General features: G+C 35.1%; 1 protein-coding gene and 1 long non-coding RNA gene across 3 annotated transcripts in view; both read right to left on the bottom strand.

Annotated features, from left to right (window-relative positions):
* Positions 1-16,176, bottom strand: part of ANGPT1 (angiopoietin 1) — a 251,353-nt gene that overhangs the window by 159,576 nt on the left and 75,601 nt on the right. The window lies entirely within an intron of this gene.
* On the bottom strand, positions 1,262-11,992 carry LOC132014236 (uncharacterized). The gene is made up of 3 exons (XR_009403246.1): positions 11,911-11,992; positions 11,558-11,634; positions 1,262-1,448 (listed from the first exon to the last, which is right to left on the bottom strand). It is a non-coding gene; the product is annotated as an uncharacterized LOC132014236 (long non-coding RNA).

Raw genomic sequence — 16,176 nt, forward strand, 5'->3', positions numbered from 1 at the left:
CAAAAAACACATCTGAGAAAGCTCAAATGAGTGAATAATAGAAAACAGCCAACAGTCAGAGGCTTGGGGTTGATCACTTGGTTTGTTTTTCTTTCCTCTCCCTCCTACTGCCTTCCTTTTGGTCAGTTCTTTGCTCCTTGGCACCTCTAAGAGAGGGGGTGTGTGTGTAGGGTCAGACAGGGGAAGGGAGAGGATCATCAGTCAATTTTGTATCTTACTAGTCACTTAGAGAAAGGTTACATTAAAACAGAAGACAATGAGGATTAGGGATTATCTGTGACTTTCAAAGACCATTGTTCCTCCATTATTATGAAAACTCAACAGTGGGCGCAGACTGACTCTATTTTTTTCATGCACATGGGGAATGTGAATTCAGTAAGCATTCCCATATAGTCCAGAATTCACAACTCTGGAAGTAAAGTAACGTACAGAAATACTATTCTCTTAAAAACAACAACAACAAAAAACCCAGCAATGGGTCAGACACAATTAGGGAAAGCCGAAGTCTAGCTGTTTTCAGGATTTATCCAATATTAGTAACATTGTGGTTTTGGAATGACCATATAAAATGTGCGTTCAGAGGTGATTTTCCATTTAATGCACTAACTTCTAAAAGTTTGCTATGTTATCCATATGTTTCTAGTTTGTGTACATTGAATATTTCAAAACTGCCATTTTGTAAGAGCTATTTGATGTTCAAGAAGGCTTTTTTGTTGTTGTTAGAAAGCAGAAATCATGATTTGTAGAGAGAACTTTTACAAGTTTGAAAAGATTGCTTTTGGGGTTTTGCTTCACTTCCTTCCCCTTGACGTCTTTTAGAGAAAAAAACGTATTCCTCTCTCTGATACTGAAAAGATTCTTCATGCTCAAAATAGAGAAACAGAGCAGGAGATAGGGTTGGGAGGTGAGGGCTCTGCTGTCTTTATGAACTGCTACTGTTCAAAATCAACCCATCCAACTCCTTTAAAGCACTGCTTCAGCAATGAAAGATGTTTAAATAGTGATAATGGATTGCAAATAAAGGGACTCTTATCTTTGGAATTTTGAAGTAGACACCAGGAAGCAGTGCAAATTTAGTTTAAGGCTTACCCCCAAAGCTGAACTTTCATCTTTTATAAGTCAGTCTGTGCTTATGTGTTTCAGGAATATATAACAGAGCTTTAGAAGCCTGGTTAATCACATATAAAAATAAAACTTACAGCATTTTCTATAAAAACAAGGACTTTGAAGTAATGATGATGATGATGATGATGATTTTTATTTTTATTTTTCCCAGAAGCTCAGTGTCAGGTAAATGAGGGAAAGAGGTGAGAGGAACACATACATGGGTCATGGATCGCAGAATGATAAATCTTACTCCATCCATTAATTCCTTCATCCACTCACTCATGTTTGTCATGATGAGCACTGGGTGATGTATGAAACTGTTAAATCACTGTACTGTATACCTGAAAGTAATATAACAGTGTATGTTAACTATACTACAATTAAAATATACATACATACATATATATGGTAAAAATAAATAAATAAATAGCCCCACATTTTCCTGTAGCTAAACCAGTGGCCCAAAGCCAATTCTTTCATCTCTGATTGATATAACATTTCACCCTTCCATCAATCAATCAATCAATAAATCACTCTTTTATGGAGTTCTCAATATTTTTCACAAGTCAGATTTTGTTACCGCTGCTCATCTGCTCAACTTGGATTCCCAGGACACAGCATCCCACCAGCTTTGCCAATGGGACTCTGACCTGTTGGTTCTGGACACCACCCTTCAGGCTCCTTGGTCCCCCAACCTGGCTCAGAGACTCTGTCCTGCCCTGCTAAGCCCTTTCTGTTCTAGTCTACATTCAGCTCAGTGCTGCACGGACAGCAATCTGGCTTTCTCCTTCCTAGAAATGGGTTTCCTCCATCAAAAGTTTCTGATACTCTCAGTGCCCTACTTTTACTCTTTCATGGGCAAACTCTCTTAACATATAACCAGGGCCAATGAGATTGTATTTCTTCCTTCTAATTTCTCAACCAGGGTCATTTTTCATACCAGAGATGCCTTCTTTTGAAGACCTATTGTCCATTTCCCTTAACACCCTATTTATTTACTTCTAAACTTTCAGAACCCTCACTCATAATTGTAGTATTTATTTTTACCTTTTTTGCTGTCTAAATAGACTTTGGGCCTCATGAAAAGTGGGAACATACTGATTGTATTTACTTTTGGATCCTCTGCATTTTGCATAGTTCCTGGCATGCAATAACTGTTAAATATATATGTGCTAAATAAATTCATTTGTTCATTCACCCATCCAACCATGTATCCATCTATCCATCCATCCAAGAATTGTTGAGCCAAATGTTGTGCTAGGTAAGAGAGAAGTTATGACAGACCCAGGGGAAAATAATTAGGGCCAAGTGGGCCTCTTGATGTCCTTCAAATCACACTTCACTGGCAGCAGCTTACACCACTTGTGCAGGCTAGCCCTGGATAAAGGTTAGAGGGGTGAAGCATGAGCAAGGACAGAACTCACAAATCATTGGCTCCTGACACTTGAACAACTCTGAAATCCTTTAAAACTGTTACCTTCAATTTCAAGGCTCTAGTACTCACCCTGCTAAGAAGTCTTTTGACACTCTAACCCTGTAACTTCTTCCCCCCTCGATTCAGAGCAATTGGCAGATCTTGGGATTGATGGTCTAGAAACTGGGGAGAAAGTCCCCAGGTCAGTGTCCTAAGGCTCTGGAATTACCTCCCACCCAAGCTCTACTTTCTTCTACACAGGGCAACATGCCAAAAGAGCCCTCTTTCCTACTGCAGTCCATCAGTGACAGATGAATACCCAAAACTTCACTGTTTTCCAGGCTTGTCTTTCCCTCTTTCTGCAACTGGGCTATAACTGCTTTAATAGCTGGAAAGTGTCCTGTCTAAAAATCTAAGTGCTAATTTCAACCTTAGGACAAGCTAGAAAAAGAAACTATAAAAAAGAGAGAGATTAAATTAACTAACATCTTCTCATGCTATGTTACTTATACACAACAGTGGCTTTCAGGTTATGTACCAGAATATCAAATGATTTGACACAGTGAAAAATATAAAATGTGCTAGTTTCCCCTGCTAGTACAATTAAATATATTCAGCATAAAATAAGTTTAATTGTTACATATTAACCAAGGTGATACCTTATTTTTTAAATGAAACTTTAGCTATAATTCTCAGAAACTATGTCAGTTATCATTTATCTCTTATAAAGTATTACTAAGCTTTTCAGCTTCATAAAATGTTATGTAGCTGTTTGTACCAATTAATTCTCATTTTAATTTTTTGTACCCCTATACAACTATTCTCATTTTAGAGATACAATGAGAGAAACAAAACTGTTTTAATAGATTTGAATGAAATTACAGAATATAAATTTGGTAAACAAGGCTTAAGACCCCCAAATCCTGAAGTCTTGATTCAACTACTCACCAAATATGTAAAGATCTTTTTTATAGCATGCATAATGCAACAAAACTCATATAATTCTACCATTTGTTTTTGCCCAAAGAGAAAGTGTCTAGATATGTCAGTGGTGAAAAAGAAAGGAGGCTAATCTATAGGTTTCAATCTTTAAAAAATGGTTCATTGTTGGAGTTTGATTCTTATGTTGTCTCCAAGTTATTTCAAGTGCTGCTGTGTGATTTTCAAAAGTCATAAAAAACAATTAAATATAAGTCATATTAATATTTTAAAAAGCATTGTTTGGTATGCATTTATTCTAAATTCAACAAGAATTTCTTTAGTTTCTTAGGTATTATCTCACCTAAATATTATTCAATTAAAGTGATAGGTTTTTAAAAAATATGTACCACATATATTCAGTACAAAAAATATAAAACTATGTAAAGTATAAAGTACATAAAAATATAAAACAGATGAAAATGAAAAACTATGTAAAAATTTGAATGCAGATATGCAAGTGAAAGAAAAAGTATAGTTAAGATTTGAACAATCTTTTTTTTTTTCTAATTTTTTTTTTTTTTTTTTGAGAGAGAGACACAGTGAGAGAGCATGAGAGGGGAGGACAGAGGGAGAGGCAGACTCCCCATAGAGCTGGGAGCCTGATGTGGGACTCGATCCCAGGACTCCAGGATCATGACCTGAGCCAAAGGCAGTCGCTTAAACAACTGAGCCACCCAGGCGCCCCGAGATTTGAACAATCTTTTGAATGAAAATCAAAGCACAATGGAATCAGCAAGTGGATTCCTACTGAATAATAAAGAAATATATACCAATTTATATATGTTATCATGCTTTTTTTTGTTATGATGCTTTTAATGGCTGTTTTAAAATAATCTAACTCAAATTGGTAAAAGCAATTAGGAAATACATCAGCTCAGATGATTCAAAGTTCAAAGCCAAGACCAACTTCAATATTACTAGATACAACTACTTGGATATGTAATCAAGATCCCATAATCATTTTCTCTCTTCTTTCTCACATTTACAGTTAGACTTCATCCTAAAGCTAGTTTTCCTTGGTCGTCTGGTGGTGAGAGTCACTAGAGAGAACTACATGCTTCCTCGTATATGTTAGATCAGAAATTCCCCACCTTGACATTACAGAGACCAAAATCATTTTGGGCCAAATAATTCTTGTGCTGTCCTGTTTCCCCTAGAATGTTTAGCATCATCCTTGGCCTCTGCTCACTAGATGCCAGTAGTATTCCCCAAGCTGTAACAATCGACAATGTCTCCAGACATGGTCAAACATCCCTTGAGAGGCAAAATCGCCCACAGTTAAGAACCACTGCTATAGGGAAAGGCTCTCTAGGTGATTATGGGGGAAATTTTTCCAGAAGCCCTTGGGAAACATTGTCTCAGACTAAACTGACATAAATTACATGGCCATATCTAAGCCAATCATGAAGATTAGGAAAATTTTCATTAGAATTATATCTCAGTAAAAGCTGGGGGAAAGGGTGAAAAAAAGAAATACTCTCATGGGGACTAATTGGGTCAAATTCATAGTAACAGAAAAGAAGTCAGTTTCCCTGCAATCCTGGGGGCTGTATAAGGGAAGATGGATTCCTAAACAAAACCAGAATTCCATTAGTGAGAAATAAAGGATTCAGAGTAGGCAATCAACAACATTCACAAAACAGTTTCTCAGAACAAACAATACTGACTCTGATATGTACATTAAAAGAAATCATTCAGGTAGATCTTCATAGACAAAATACTGAGAATTGTGGTTAAAACATTTATTTAAATCTTTATTTAAATGCTAGGCCACTAGGCACAAGTGATAAGGTGATAAACAAGATGGATTTCCTGCCTCCATGACACTTAATGGAAGACACACTTAAGAGAGGTCATTACAAAAATTATGTAAGTATTGCCATCAGATACGATGAGATTATTACCCACACTTCCTAAGAAAGAATGGCGGCCTTTCTAAGGTTTGCCTGCCTTATTCACTCTACTCCCAGTGGATGGGAAATTGGATGGCTCATAGCAGATTCTTATAAATATTTATTGAATTAATGAATAAATAGATGCCAAAATGTTAAGATCCTACTCTGCATCAGGCACTGTTCTAAGTTTTATGGATAAAGCAGTGAACAAATTAGTGAAAAGTAAGAGACAACAATCAGATAAATAGATGTGGCCAATGTGTAAAACCAGTGTGGCCTGTGCCGTAACTAAGAATATAAGTATTTTTCTGTTTCACTCCTTCTTCTTTATGTAATGGAAGAAGGAAAGTTCAGCCAGCCTGGATGACGCAGCATATGACCCTTCCATTTACTCAGGTAATTCAGCCTATGGTGACTTTAAGCTGTGAATAGAGTTTTAACCCAAGCATAGCGGGATCAGTTTAAGGTAATTACTGAAACTGGAAATTTGACTTAGCATGAACTCTTCTCCGCTGCCTCCCTCAGAACAACTTCAGGCTGGAAGGCAAAGTCCTGATTCCTCTGCTTTCCCTACCTCCCGTCCTGTGATTCTTTGTAGCTATCTTGTCCCTGACTCAGGTAAAAGTAAAAACTAACAAAGATGAATGTCTGTGGAACATTGTTGGGACTAGAGTGAAGTGAGTGAGGTATTTGCCTCAGATGCAAAATTAAAACAAAAACACAGGAAGCAAGATAAATAACATTTAGTGAGTAATAAATATTAATTATAGCAGTGTTATTAAATATTATGCTAATATTAATGTGAAATTATTTTAACAAAATATTTTTATGTTTTTATTTTTATTGTTTTTAAAGACTTTATTTACTTGAAAGAGAGAGTATGAGAGGGGAGAGCAGGAGAGAGAGAGTATCAGAGGGAGAAGCAGACTCCCCACTGAGCAGGGAGCCCGATGCAGGACTTGATCCTGGGACTCCAGGATCATGACCTGAGCTGAAGGCAGTTGCTTAATCAACTGAGCCACCCAGGCGCCCAACAAAATATTTTTAAATCAAAAATAATTTTTAAAAATCAATGATGAACAAAGTATCATCAACAAAGAAAAAATTTTAAATAAAGATAGTATTGGTGATAGTGCCTTGGTGAACCATGCTGGAGCCTATGGAAAAAAGAAAATTATTAGTAATGTTCAGTCAGGGCAGTGAGTCTTGTGAAAGATGGATAAATTTTAGGTGTATCTTGTATGTAGAATAGTGGTGATTGGGGATTAACTAGATGTGGTGAGATATATAGTGACTCCAATTTTGGGGAAAGGAATGCAGAAGGATAAGCAGGTTTGGTAGTGAAAGTTAATTCAGAAAAAAAAAAATAATAGTCAAGTTGAAATTATAGGACCTGAAAATGTTCCATCTGATCAGGATGCCCAAAACAGCCTTGATACATGGGTATAGGGCTTATGATAATATCCTTAAAAGCATTAATTGCTCTGTCGGGAACCCTCAATAGACTCTAAAGGGAGAATAGTCAATAGGGTCAATTCTTCAGGATCTGGTGGGAAGAAGTAAGGGAGGCCCCAAAACAATGGAATCCAATTACAAAGCTTCTGGGAGTCCACTTTGATTCAGACTAAAAAGCAGATTAAAATTCAGATTAAAAAACAGACTAGGTAAAGAAATGAATGGACTACATGTCTTTACAATTATTTCCCATTCAGACTGTTTCATTCAAGCAACCCTTTGACCAAAATTAAACAGGAGATAGGTTGAGGTTATCACCTTTGGAACAGGGTGAGAGTTCAGGCATTTGCGTTGCAGATTACAGGCAGAGAGAAAAATCAAATGACTAGACAGTTTTTGTTTTTGGTTTCTTTTTTTAAACGTTACCGGAGTCTAACTAAACTTCTTGCCAAGGCTCTCATATGAATAGATAGTGAGGTAGCTATGGCTGTGATACATTTCGTTGCAAAATTTTTAAACAAGTGAGAGAGTTTTCTCTCTCATGACTAAAGAAAAATCGCAATTCTCTTAACAACAAAATACCTGGTTATAGACAATGATGAAAGCAGCGCACCCTTAAGAGAGTTAGTTGCAATATGTCGTAAAGTACTAAATGGATTTACTAAATATACAGACAAGATATGTGATAGTAAATTAAATTTATTGGAAATAGTGTAAAGAATTCTGTTTTACAGAAATCGATCTTAAGCCATTCTATCTGACAACTGTTAGGTAACAGAAGCTCTAATTGATGATAAATTAATAACAAAAATTCATGCATAAATCATGAATCAGGGCATATCAGGGAGGAGACACACATTTTAAAAGTGATAAAATCAACATCTTAAAACATCAATCAGTTTCAGAAATTATTTGTAGTTTGATTTTTCCTTTGCAATTTTTATAGATTATATAAATTAATGTATAAATGATCACAAATTTACTTGAGATGCAATGTGATATCACTGTATCACAAATAATTAATAATTATATCAAAAGCTAATCTTCATCATGGCTTGTTTAAAGTCTCATAACCGGGAAGATGTGACTAACAACTTTTAATTCTTTTCTTTATACCTCTAGGGGTATAAACTCTCAATATAATTAAAAGTCAAATAAAACCTCTTTCAATATTTTTATTGGCCCTATTAGCATTTGGTGTTGAACTACAGATTTTAATTACCATACACATTAATTAATGAACCACAGAGATGAATTCGCAGATGAATTATTTCTTTGGAAAGTTACTGTTTTGCTTAGTGTCAAGTACCTGCATTAAAGGTAATTTTCCAAAAGAACTGTTAGCTTTTTTAAACAATTTCCTTTGTTAATCTCTTTGTCAAATCTTTTTTAGATTGTCTTTTCAATATTTAAATATTTTCAGGCTGTGAATAATAAGCGATATGTGAGGCACTTTGAACTGACTCTTAGTGATTCAAAAGCAATTTATTTCCCAATAATACATAAAATATATATTGGAAGGGCAGTTTTAGAATGGAAAATTTTCAACTCATAAATCCATATAACTAAGATGAAGTACTGATTATCACAAGATTATAGCAAACCTCTGAACTTGAAAAATCTAACACAATCATGTAAAATTTATGGAAAAGTATTAGCATTTAGGTAATCCTTCAACCCAAACATCAACATTCTCTTCAAAAGGAGAATGTTCTAGAAACCCCTTTTTTGTGAGTAGGAAATGAAAACCAAAATCCACACTGACTTAGATATTCTGGCCAGTAAAGTAAGATGTAAAACAGAAATAAGAAGTAGAACTCTTGAATGGGGTAAGATAAAGTTACTGTTTGCAAACTGTTCAGAAATTCATTCATTCATACTGACTGTTTCAGGCACTGTTCAAGCTGATGGAAATACAATGATAAATTTGACAGATAAGGACTAAGAATCCTCTTGTCTTTAAGCTTCTCTATTCTGTGATTCACTATTAGTTCTCCACTAAGTGCCGTACTGCTCTATGAGACCTCTGTATGAATAAAGATAGCAGAGACCAGAAATAATAGGGGCATAAACAACAAAGGATGTTATTTCTTTTGCACGTAGAAGTCCAGACACAGCTGCGTAGATCACTAAAGGAAGCTCTGCTCAACAAGGTCTTAAGAATCCAGACTGTTTACAGTTTTCTGCCCCATCATTCTTTTTAAATAACCCTCTTTTTTCATGGTCTTAGAGCTCTAGCTATCACATATAAATTTCAAAGAAGATAGAGAAGGAAGGGAAGAAAAAACAGAAAGCACAAGTCTAAAGTCTTAAAAAACGATTCCCAGAAGCTGCTACATCATGTTTCTTACTAGCTTCCCATTCACTGGAATTTAGCTACAGAGCTTGTTTTGTCTGAAAAAGAGACTGAAAAATATAAACTTTTCTTTGTTTTGTATTTCTTATAGGACAGCTAGGAATCCAGCAAAAAAAGAAAAAAAAATGAAGATTGTAATTCAGAGAAAGTGGGTTACTGGGGTAGATAATTAGCAGTCTCATTCACATAAAGCAACCATAAGAGCATCTTAACATTGACCTCTGAGGTGGCATACAATGCTTCCCACCCCAAGTGCCCATCTGACCACTAAATTGCAAAGGAAGTATAATTCAACTGCAAATACAAACTTAAATCTTAGAAAGTTTTTGGCTACCTTATTTGCTAATGGAAGAGAAGTCTATGACTAGCCACTGGATATGAGAGGAGATTTGAAGAAAGTAAAAGGTATGATGGTCATTTTCCACAGAGCTGCCATTCTTTATATTTTATCAAACTGGTTACAGTTCATATTATAAACATCTTTGAACACCCTAAGGAGATAATCATAGAATACAGGCCTAAAATATACTGCTTCTAACCTCTGAGTGGTTGCTAAACTACATGGTTGTCAAATCTAGTTTTCACTGCCTTGATAAGGAATGTAGTTGCACCATTGCAAACGAGCATAATTTAAAGACATACTACAAAAGCAGCAGTACTAAAATTAGTTGCTTGTGTGTGATACTGTTTACCATGATTATATGGTAAAGTGTACATTGACATGTCCTACAGGAGGGGTTATGTCTAAGTGAAAGGGTTTTCTCAGAGTCTAAAACTTTAGAACAAGACTATTCATTTTGAATGATATGCAGTGAAAGAACCCAATAACTTCTAACACTATCTAGGCTTGGGTGTAGAGTCAACTAAGATTTCTTTTAGTGACATTCCAGTCTAAGTGAAAACCATTGATTATTTTATAAAATGAACTTGAAACCTTTCAAAGACCATACTCAAATTTCCCATCATGGAGTTTTGTATATCAGATCAAGTGTGTGAGTTTATTAAGGTATTTTCCATTGCCAGAAAAGGTTTACTTTACCCATTAAAACCCCACTCAAATGAGTATCAAATATCCTGTGTGTCCTGTTACATGATATAATTTAAGTCTGAAAATGTCCATGCTTTGCTTTAAACCAGAAAGTTAAAAACTTTCTCAATAGATGAAATAGAGTATATCACTGATAAAGTGAAGGTGATCCAGTAAAGGGTCATGACTTAGCCCTTTCTAGATAATGGGGAGAAAAAGCAAAAAAAAAAAAAAAAAAAAAAGCCAAAAACAAAACAAAAAAACCCCAAAAAACAAAACAAACAAAAAAAAACCTTGTCTTCTCCTATATTATGTAGCATCAATAATCTAGCTTATTTTAATTTTAACACATCAAATCTCTTTAGAAATTTAAAGCCAACCCGTCCACATACACAGTACTGAGTAGCCATGGTGGGTTCTCCGTTCAATGTAATTATTAGAGTTATTTAACAATTGTGTGCAACAGTGTACTAAGCACTGAGGGAGACATAAATGAATAAGATGTAATCCCTATTTTTAAAGAGCTAACAGTTCAGGACAGGAAGGAGTACAACTAGAAAATACAACAATTCTGACTCAAAATCCCTATAACTAATGCGACAATAAAAAGCTAAATGAGGAAAGATCACATTTTAAAATAAGTAAAAAAGCTCGTAAGATGAAGGCAGCATTTGAAAAAATATCTTCAATGGTAGGTAGACACAGGAAGAAGGGCTTTAGGGGGATTCTGTAAGATGGGGAAAGGAGGCATCTATTTAAGATATAGTAAGTTGTCAGGTTCTTTGCCCATACAGTACAGGAAGGAGCAAAGTGAAGAAAGGATGGACAGGTAAGTTGCTACCATACACATGATGAGGGAGTGAGGAAAATTACTTAACTTATAATCAAGAGGTAGCCATTATAGATTTTTGTGAAGAGGAAGCCATGGCAGATCTGGACTTTGGGGAGAATAATCTAGCATCAGGGTGTCAGGTAGATTGGAAAGAAAGGATTTAGAGGCCATTGTTAAACACATGCTACAACACCAGGAACATCCTGGTTATTCATGCAGAACTGAGACAATTGAGAAAAGGGCAGTATTCACCTTTGCCAAATCTCTTCTCTTTGGAAGTATGGCTTCCAACCTTAGTATTCTAATTCAAGCGTTCTTCAATCTAGAAATCTCTCCAGATCAATTTTTTCCTACCCCCCATCATTTCTGCACCCAGGAAGAGAATTTAGTATCTGTCCACATATAAATGTTACATTTCCTCAAACATATTGTGAACATCCTCTGCGCAACTGAGATAAAGGGGGCTGCTGGCAGCCAGAGTGTATCTTACCTCATCAAAGAAAAGCTCCAAATCATTCAGGGGAATCAAGTCTGACCAGGAAATATCTGAAGGACACGTTATTTTCTCTGTTCAACAAGATGAGAAAAGTTAGGAGATGGAGCAGATATGGTCTGTGACTGTGAATTTGATCAGGTGGTTTCAATCCTAAACTACTTAAACATAAGCTATTTAAACAACAGCAGCATTTTAAATTATATTATTCTATAGTGGGAAGGGAGGGCCTTGGTGGAGTGGGGTGTTGAGAAAGACAGTTTTCCCTAGAATCTTGTAAAAATGATAATTACATCCAGCAAGGTGAATAAAATTGTTCTGTCTCTGCAAAGTGGTATGTAGATGTTTACCTTCTGACCTCAGGTCATTTACTAGCAATTTCAACTTCACAGCATCTTCAAAAGACTGAAACACCACAACACAATTTTCCTTTAAAAAAAAAAAAAATATATATATATATATATATTATTTTTAACCAATCTCCACACTCAACAAGGGGCTTGAGCTTAAAACCCTGAGATCAAGAGTTGCAGGTTCTACCAAGTAATCCAGCCAGGCACCCGAACACTTCCCTTTTTATGTGAGATGTGAATGAAACAGATACTTGTTTTTAATATAAGAAGGAAGGTTTAGACTTTTTTTTTTTAAGTCAGAGAACATAAAGCAAAATATGCAGCAAGGATTATTAAATCAAATCTGATGGAAAATAGTGATTATTTTATCTTCTCTAGGTAACTCCCTTTCCACAATTTTATCATTTTCCATGACAAGTGTATTTAGTTGAGCATAATGTAAGCTTTTCAAACTAAAAGAACTACAGCTGCTTTCTTTAGACAACATCAACAAAATCTGATGAAAGAACTCGAAAAAATGGGCACATGAGTGTCTGTGTTCTCTTGTTTGTGATGATACCAAGTTGCTTAGTAATTACATGACATTCAACTGAATCTGGTATTGGCCTAGGATGAACCAATGGATTTGATGACACAATGAGCTAATCTGGAGTGGCAATTTCCATGCTTCTCTATTTAGTGACTTGAAGAAAATAATAAAAACATAGTGCAATACTTACTGATACATAACAAAATTACTTAAATATTCAGTACAAAAGTTAAAATTAAAAAGACTAAAGGCTTTTGAGGGTATAAATAAAATAGCAGTCCATATGTACATGGCATAGGAAGAAAAGATGAAATGACATGTGGCTCATACAAACTAGGAACTTGGGATCCAGTCTAGAAGCTTGCATTCTGTTCGCCTAACAACAGACAGTTGAGGCCAGACAGGGATAAAACACTGGACTCTGTCACTAACCATAAAACTTCTTCTTTGGAGTTCTAGCTCTTCCTTCAGAGCTCCTGAATTAATAGAGCTTTGTTTCTATCAGACAAAGCTGTAAAACTGCCTGAAGATAACAGTTCTCTCAAAATGAAGGGAAAAGAATCCTGCTTCTGGAATTACGTGATGTATTCAATTCTTTGTACTAAAGGAAAATACATATCTTTTACTTCTCTTCTAACATGGAAGGTTTAGTAAGTATCGTAAGCCAGAAGTAATTCATAAATTAATTATTAATATATTTTCTAGGTCTAAAAATCAGTCCCCCACCCTCATTCTGCCATGGATGTAAGTGAAAATAGAGGGAGAGAGGGAAAATATGCAAAGACCCTGGAAGAGAACTTTAACATAACCAAAGTTTTAGGTTATTTCAAACCTTTTCTTGGGAATGGAAAAGATCAAATATCTAGGTTTAGTTAATTTCAGAAGGTTCATAGGGAAAAGTTTCTTAGTTGCCATTATAAGCATGCCATGCTTTCCACTTCTATGTCAACCACTATGCTAAGTACTTCACATGCATGACTAGGTTTATTATCTGCAACAAATTTATGTGCTAATATGTACCCATTTTACAGATGAAAAAGAATCTTAGGTTTAGATAGGATAAAATGGGAGCCAAAATTTCAAATTGGTTTGTTTGACTCATATTCCAAGTGCCATTAACCATGAAGCTTTTATAGAATTCATACCTTAATTGGTTTTGCATATTGATTATTGCTCATGGCTTCTAGTAGTTTATTTCATAAGCAATTATTCACCTGACTTGGCAGCTGAAATTATTTGTCTACAATTATTCATAGGCAAAAAAAGGACTTTTTCCTCTGATTGCTAACACTGGCCATAATGCCTGTGATAAGCAGTCAAAGGAAAACACCTGGGCTTTGCTTAGTCCCAGTCCAAATATATAAAAAAGTTTTTAATCCCTGGCAGAATTAGTCATGAACTATAAATGGTATAACCCATGAGTTCTTAATGAATGAATGGATAAACAGGTAGAGAGAGAAAGAAAAAAAAAAAAAAAGGAAGCAAGCAAGGAAGGAAGCAGGTTGCCAACGTTTTTGTTGGGGAAAGAAATCAGCAAGTTTTAATACTATGATTGCCTCTGTCCAAGCAAACATCACAAGTTCACTGTTAGTTATTAGTGTCTCCTCCATTTACTTGACTTTCCATTCATAAACTTGGTACAGTACATTGTTAAAGCCATGTACAATCAGGTGGAGAAGAAAAGCCTCAGTTTCACACACTTTCAGATGCCTAAAACTGTTCTTGTCAACTCTGGAGGAACTGGGAATTGGCCCAAAACTTTTGTTATCAATCTGTCACTTACATCATCATTCATACGTGGTCCATGGGGAATGAATCACTAGATATTTGGTTTAGAAATGTCCTTTCATTACATAAGAGCACACAAGTAGACCACAATTTAAGTTTCTTTGTCTTAATACTTTTTAGCTCTAGAAATATGCCCATCAAAGTAAAAACATACAGATATGTACCAAACCCCTAGGAAACCAATCATTTAAAAAACAGATCTAATATGGAAATTATATTTATTTATTCATATTCCTTCTAACATTTATACTTATTAATACATAAATGAGAACATGTAAAAATTATCTTTGAATGTTTAATTTTTCACATCCTACCAGAATATTTCTTCCATTTGGAATTTTTCTAAAGATAGTCATAAATTCTGACATTTCTATTTTGTTAATGCTTATAGAAATAGCAAGACAATGATTTACTTTATTTTGATAGGGACAATATGATGTTACATATTATTGGATATAATTTTTAAAATTTTTCTATTATATATCAAGAATCTTAGAAATGTATGGAAAGGTAAAGAGTATATCCCTTATTTATCTAGTAGCTTCCAGAATTTCTAACTGTGAGTAAAAAAAATTGTCTTTTCTTTTCTTGTCAAACAACAATGGAAGCAGTATTAGTCACAGTTTGCATGGAAATCTGCCAATAAAAGAAAGCTAAGTAACATTTCTTCCATGTCTAATAAAAATGTCCTGTGGCCTTTTGTGAGGACATAAAGTATGACTCCAGATACCCGCTAAAACAAAGTAAAATTGGAGGAAAGCAGAGAAACAGACAGTAAAGTCTCACTTTTTCTGTACCACTTACAAGTATCCTAAAGCCATGTTGAAGAATAAGCAAAATGTGACTTCAGTGTCTCTGTCAATCCTCTCTTGAGCTACGAAAAGGAAAGAAAACCTCCTTCCCCATCATAAGTGTACAAAAGAGGAGTCTTGCTGGTAAGGTTAGCATCTGTCAATATCAGGCATGGTACAATAGCAAAGCTGCTCTTTGAATTGTTTGCTTAATGAGATCTCCCAGTGAATGGAGTGTATCTGCAGCTTGGCGTTTCACAAGGAACACAATACGGCATATGGATTATTTTAGATAGGAAGGAGGTTAGTTTCAGTAAGCAAGAAGTGGAAAGTATGAAATAGAAGCTTTATTATTATACTTGAGTGTTTGCATTGAAAATGATTGAAATAGTTTTCTATACATTGTCCATAGGCTTGATAATTCATATTTTTTTTCCAGTCATCTTATTTTTCTCTGGGCCATTCTTATTTGTATTGGCTTCTATTCATTGTTTGTGTTCCATTTGTGGGCCACCACTATAGAATTTTAATGAGTTCCATGTTAAATACCTATTAAAATTCATTCTTTCAGAATCATTCTGTAGGGAGTAAGCCCGTACATACTCCCAGAGTTTACTAATATTCCCGACTACAAATGAAAATAATTTATACGAGTTCTTAAGAGCAATTCCAAGAAACATAAAACAACTACTTTGGTCTACTGAAAACTCCATATTCAGTTTCAAACACTCAACTTCCAACATTAATTCCAACTGCTACAATTTATTATGCACTTGTATGACAGGCAATCTGATGTGCACCATTTAAACTTGTCAACAACCTGCAGGGAGGTATTACTTTCTCTTTTATGGATGGGAAAACTAGGAACCAGAGAATTTGAGCACTTGCCCAAGGATGTGTAGTTATAATTTCAACATGAATCTTTTTCTCTATAAAGTTCAGGCTCTCTCATTATACTGTATCATAGTTGCTTCACAATGTACATAAAACAGCTTTTTTCTTCAAATATTTTATAGGACAGTTTTAGGTTCACAGCAAGATGGAGAGGAAGGCATAAAGATTTCCCATGTATCCATTATCCCTCTACCCCTACACATTCATAACCTCTTCTATTATCAATATCCCCCAGCAGACTGGTGTATATGTTACAACTGA

This window comes from Mustela nigripes, chromosome 3 (genome assembly GCF_022355385.1).
Source record: "Mustela nigripes isolate SB6536 chromosome 3, MUSNIG.SB6536, whole genome shotgun sequence".
NCBI lineage: Eukaryota > Metazoa > Chordata > Mammalia > Carnivora > Mustelidae > Mustela > Mustela nigripes.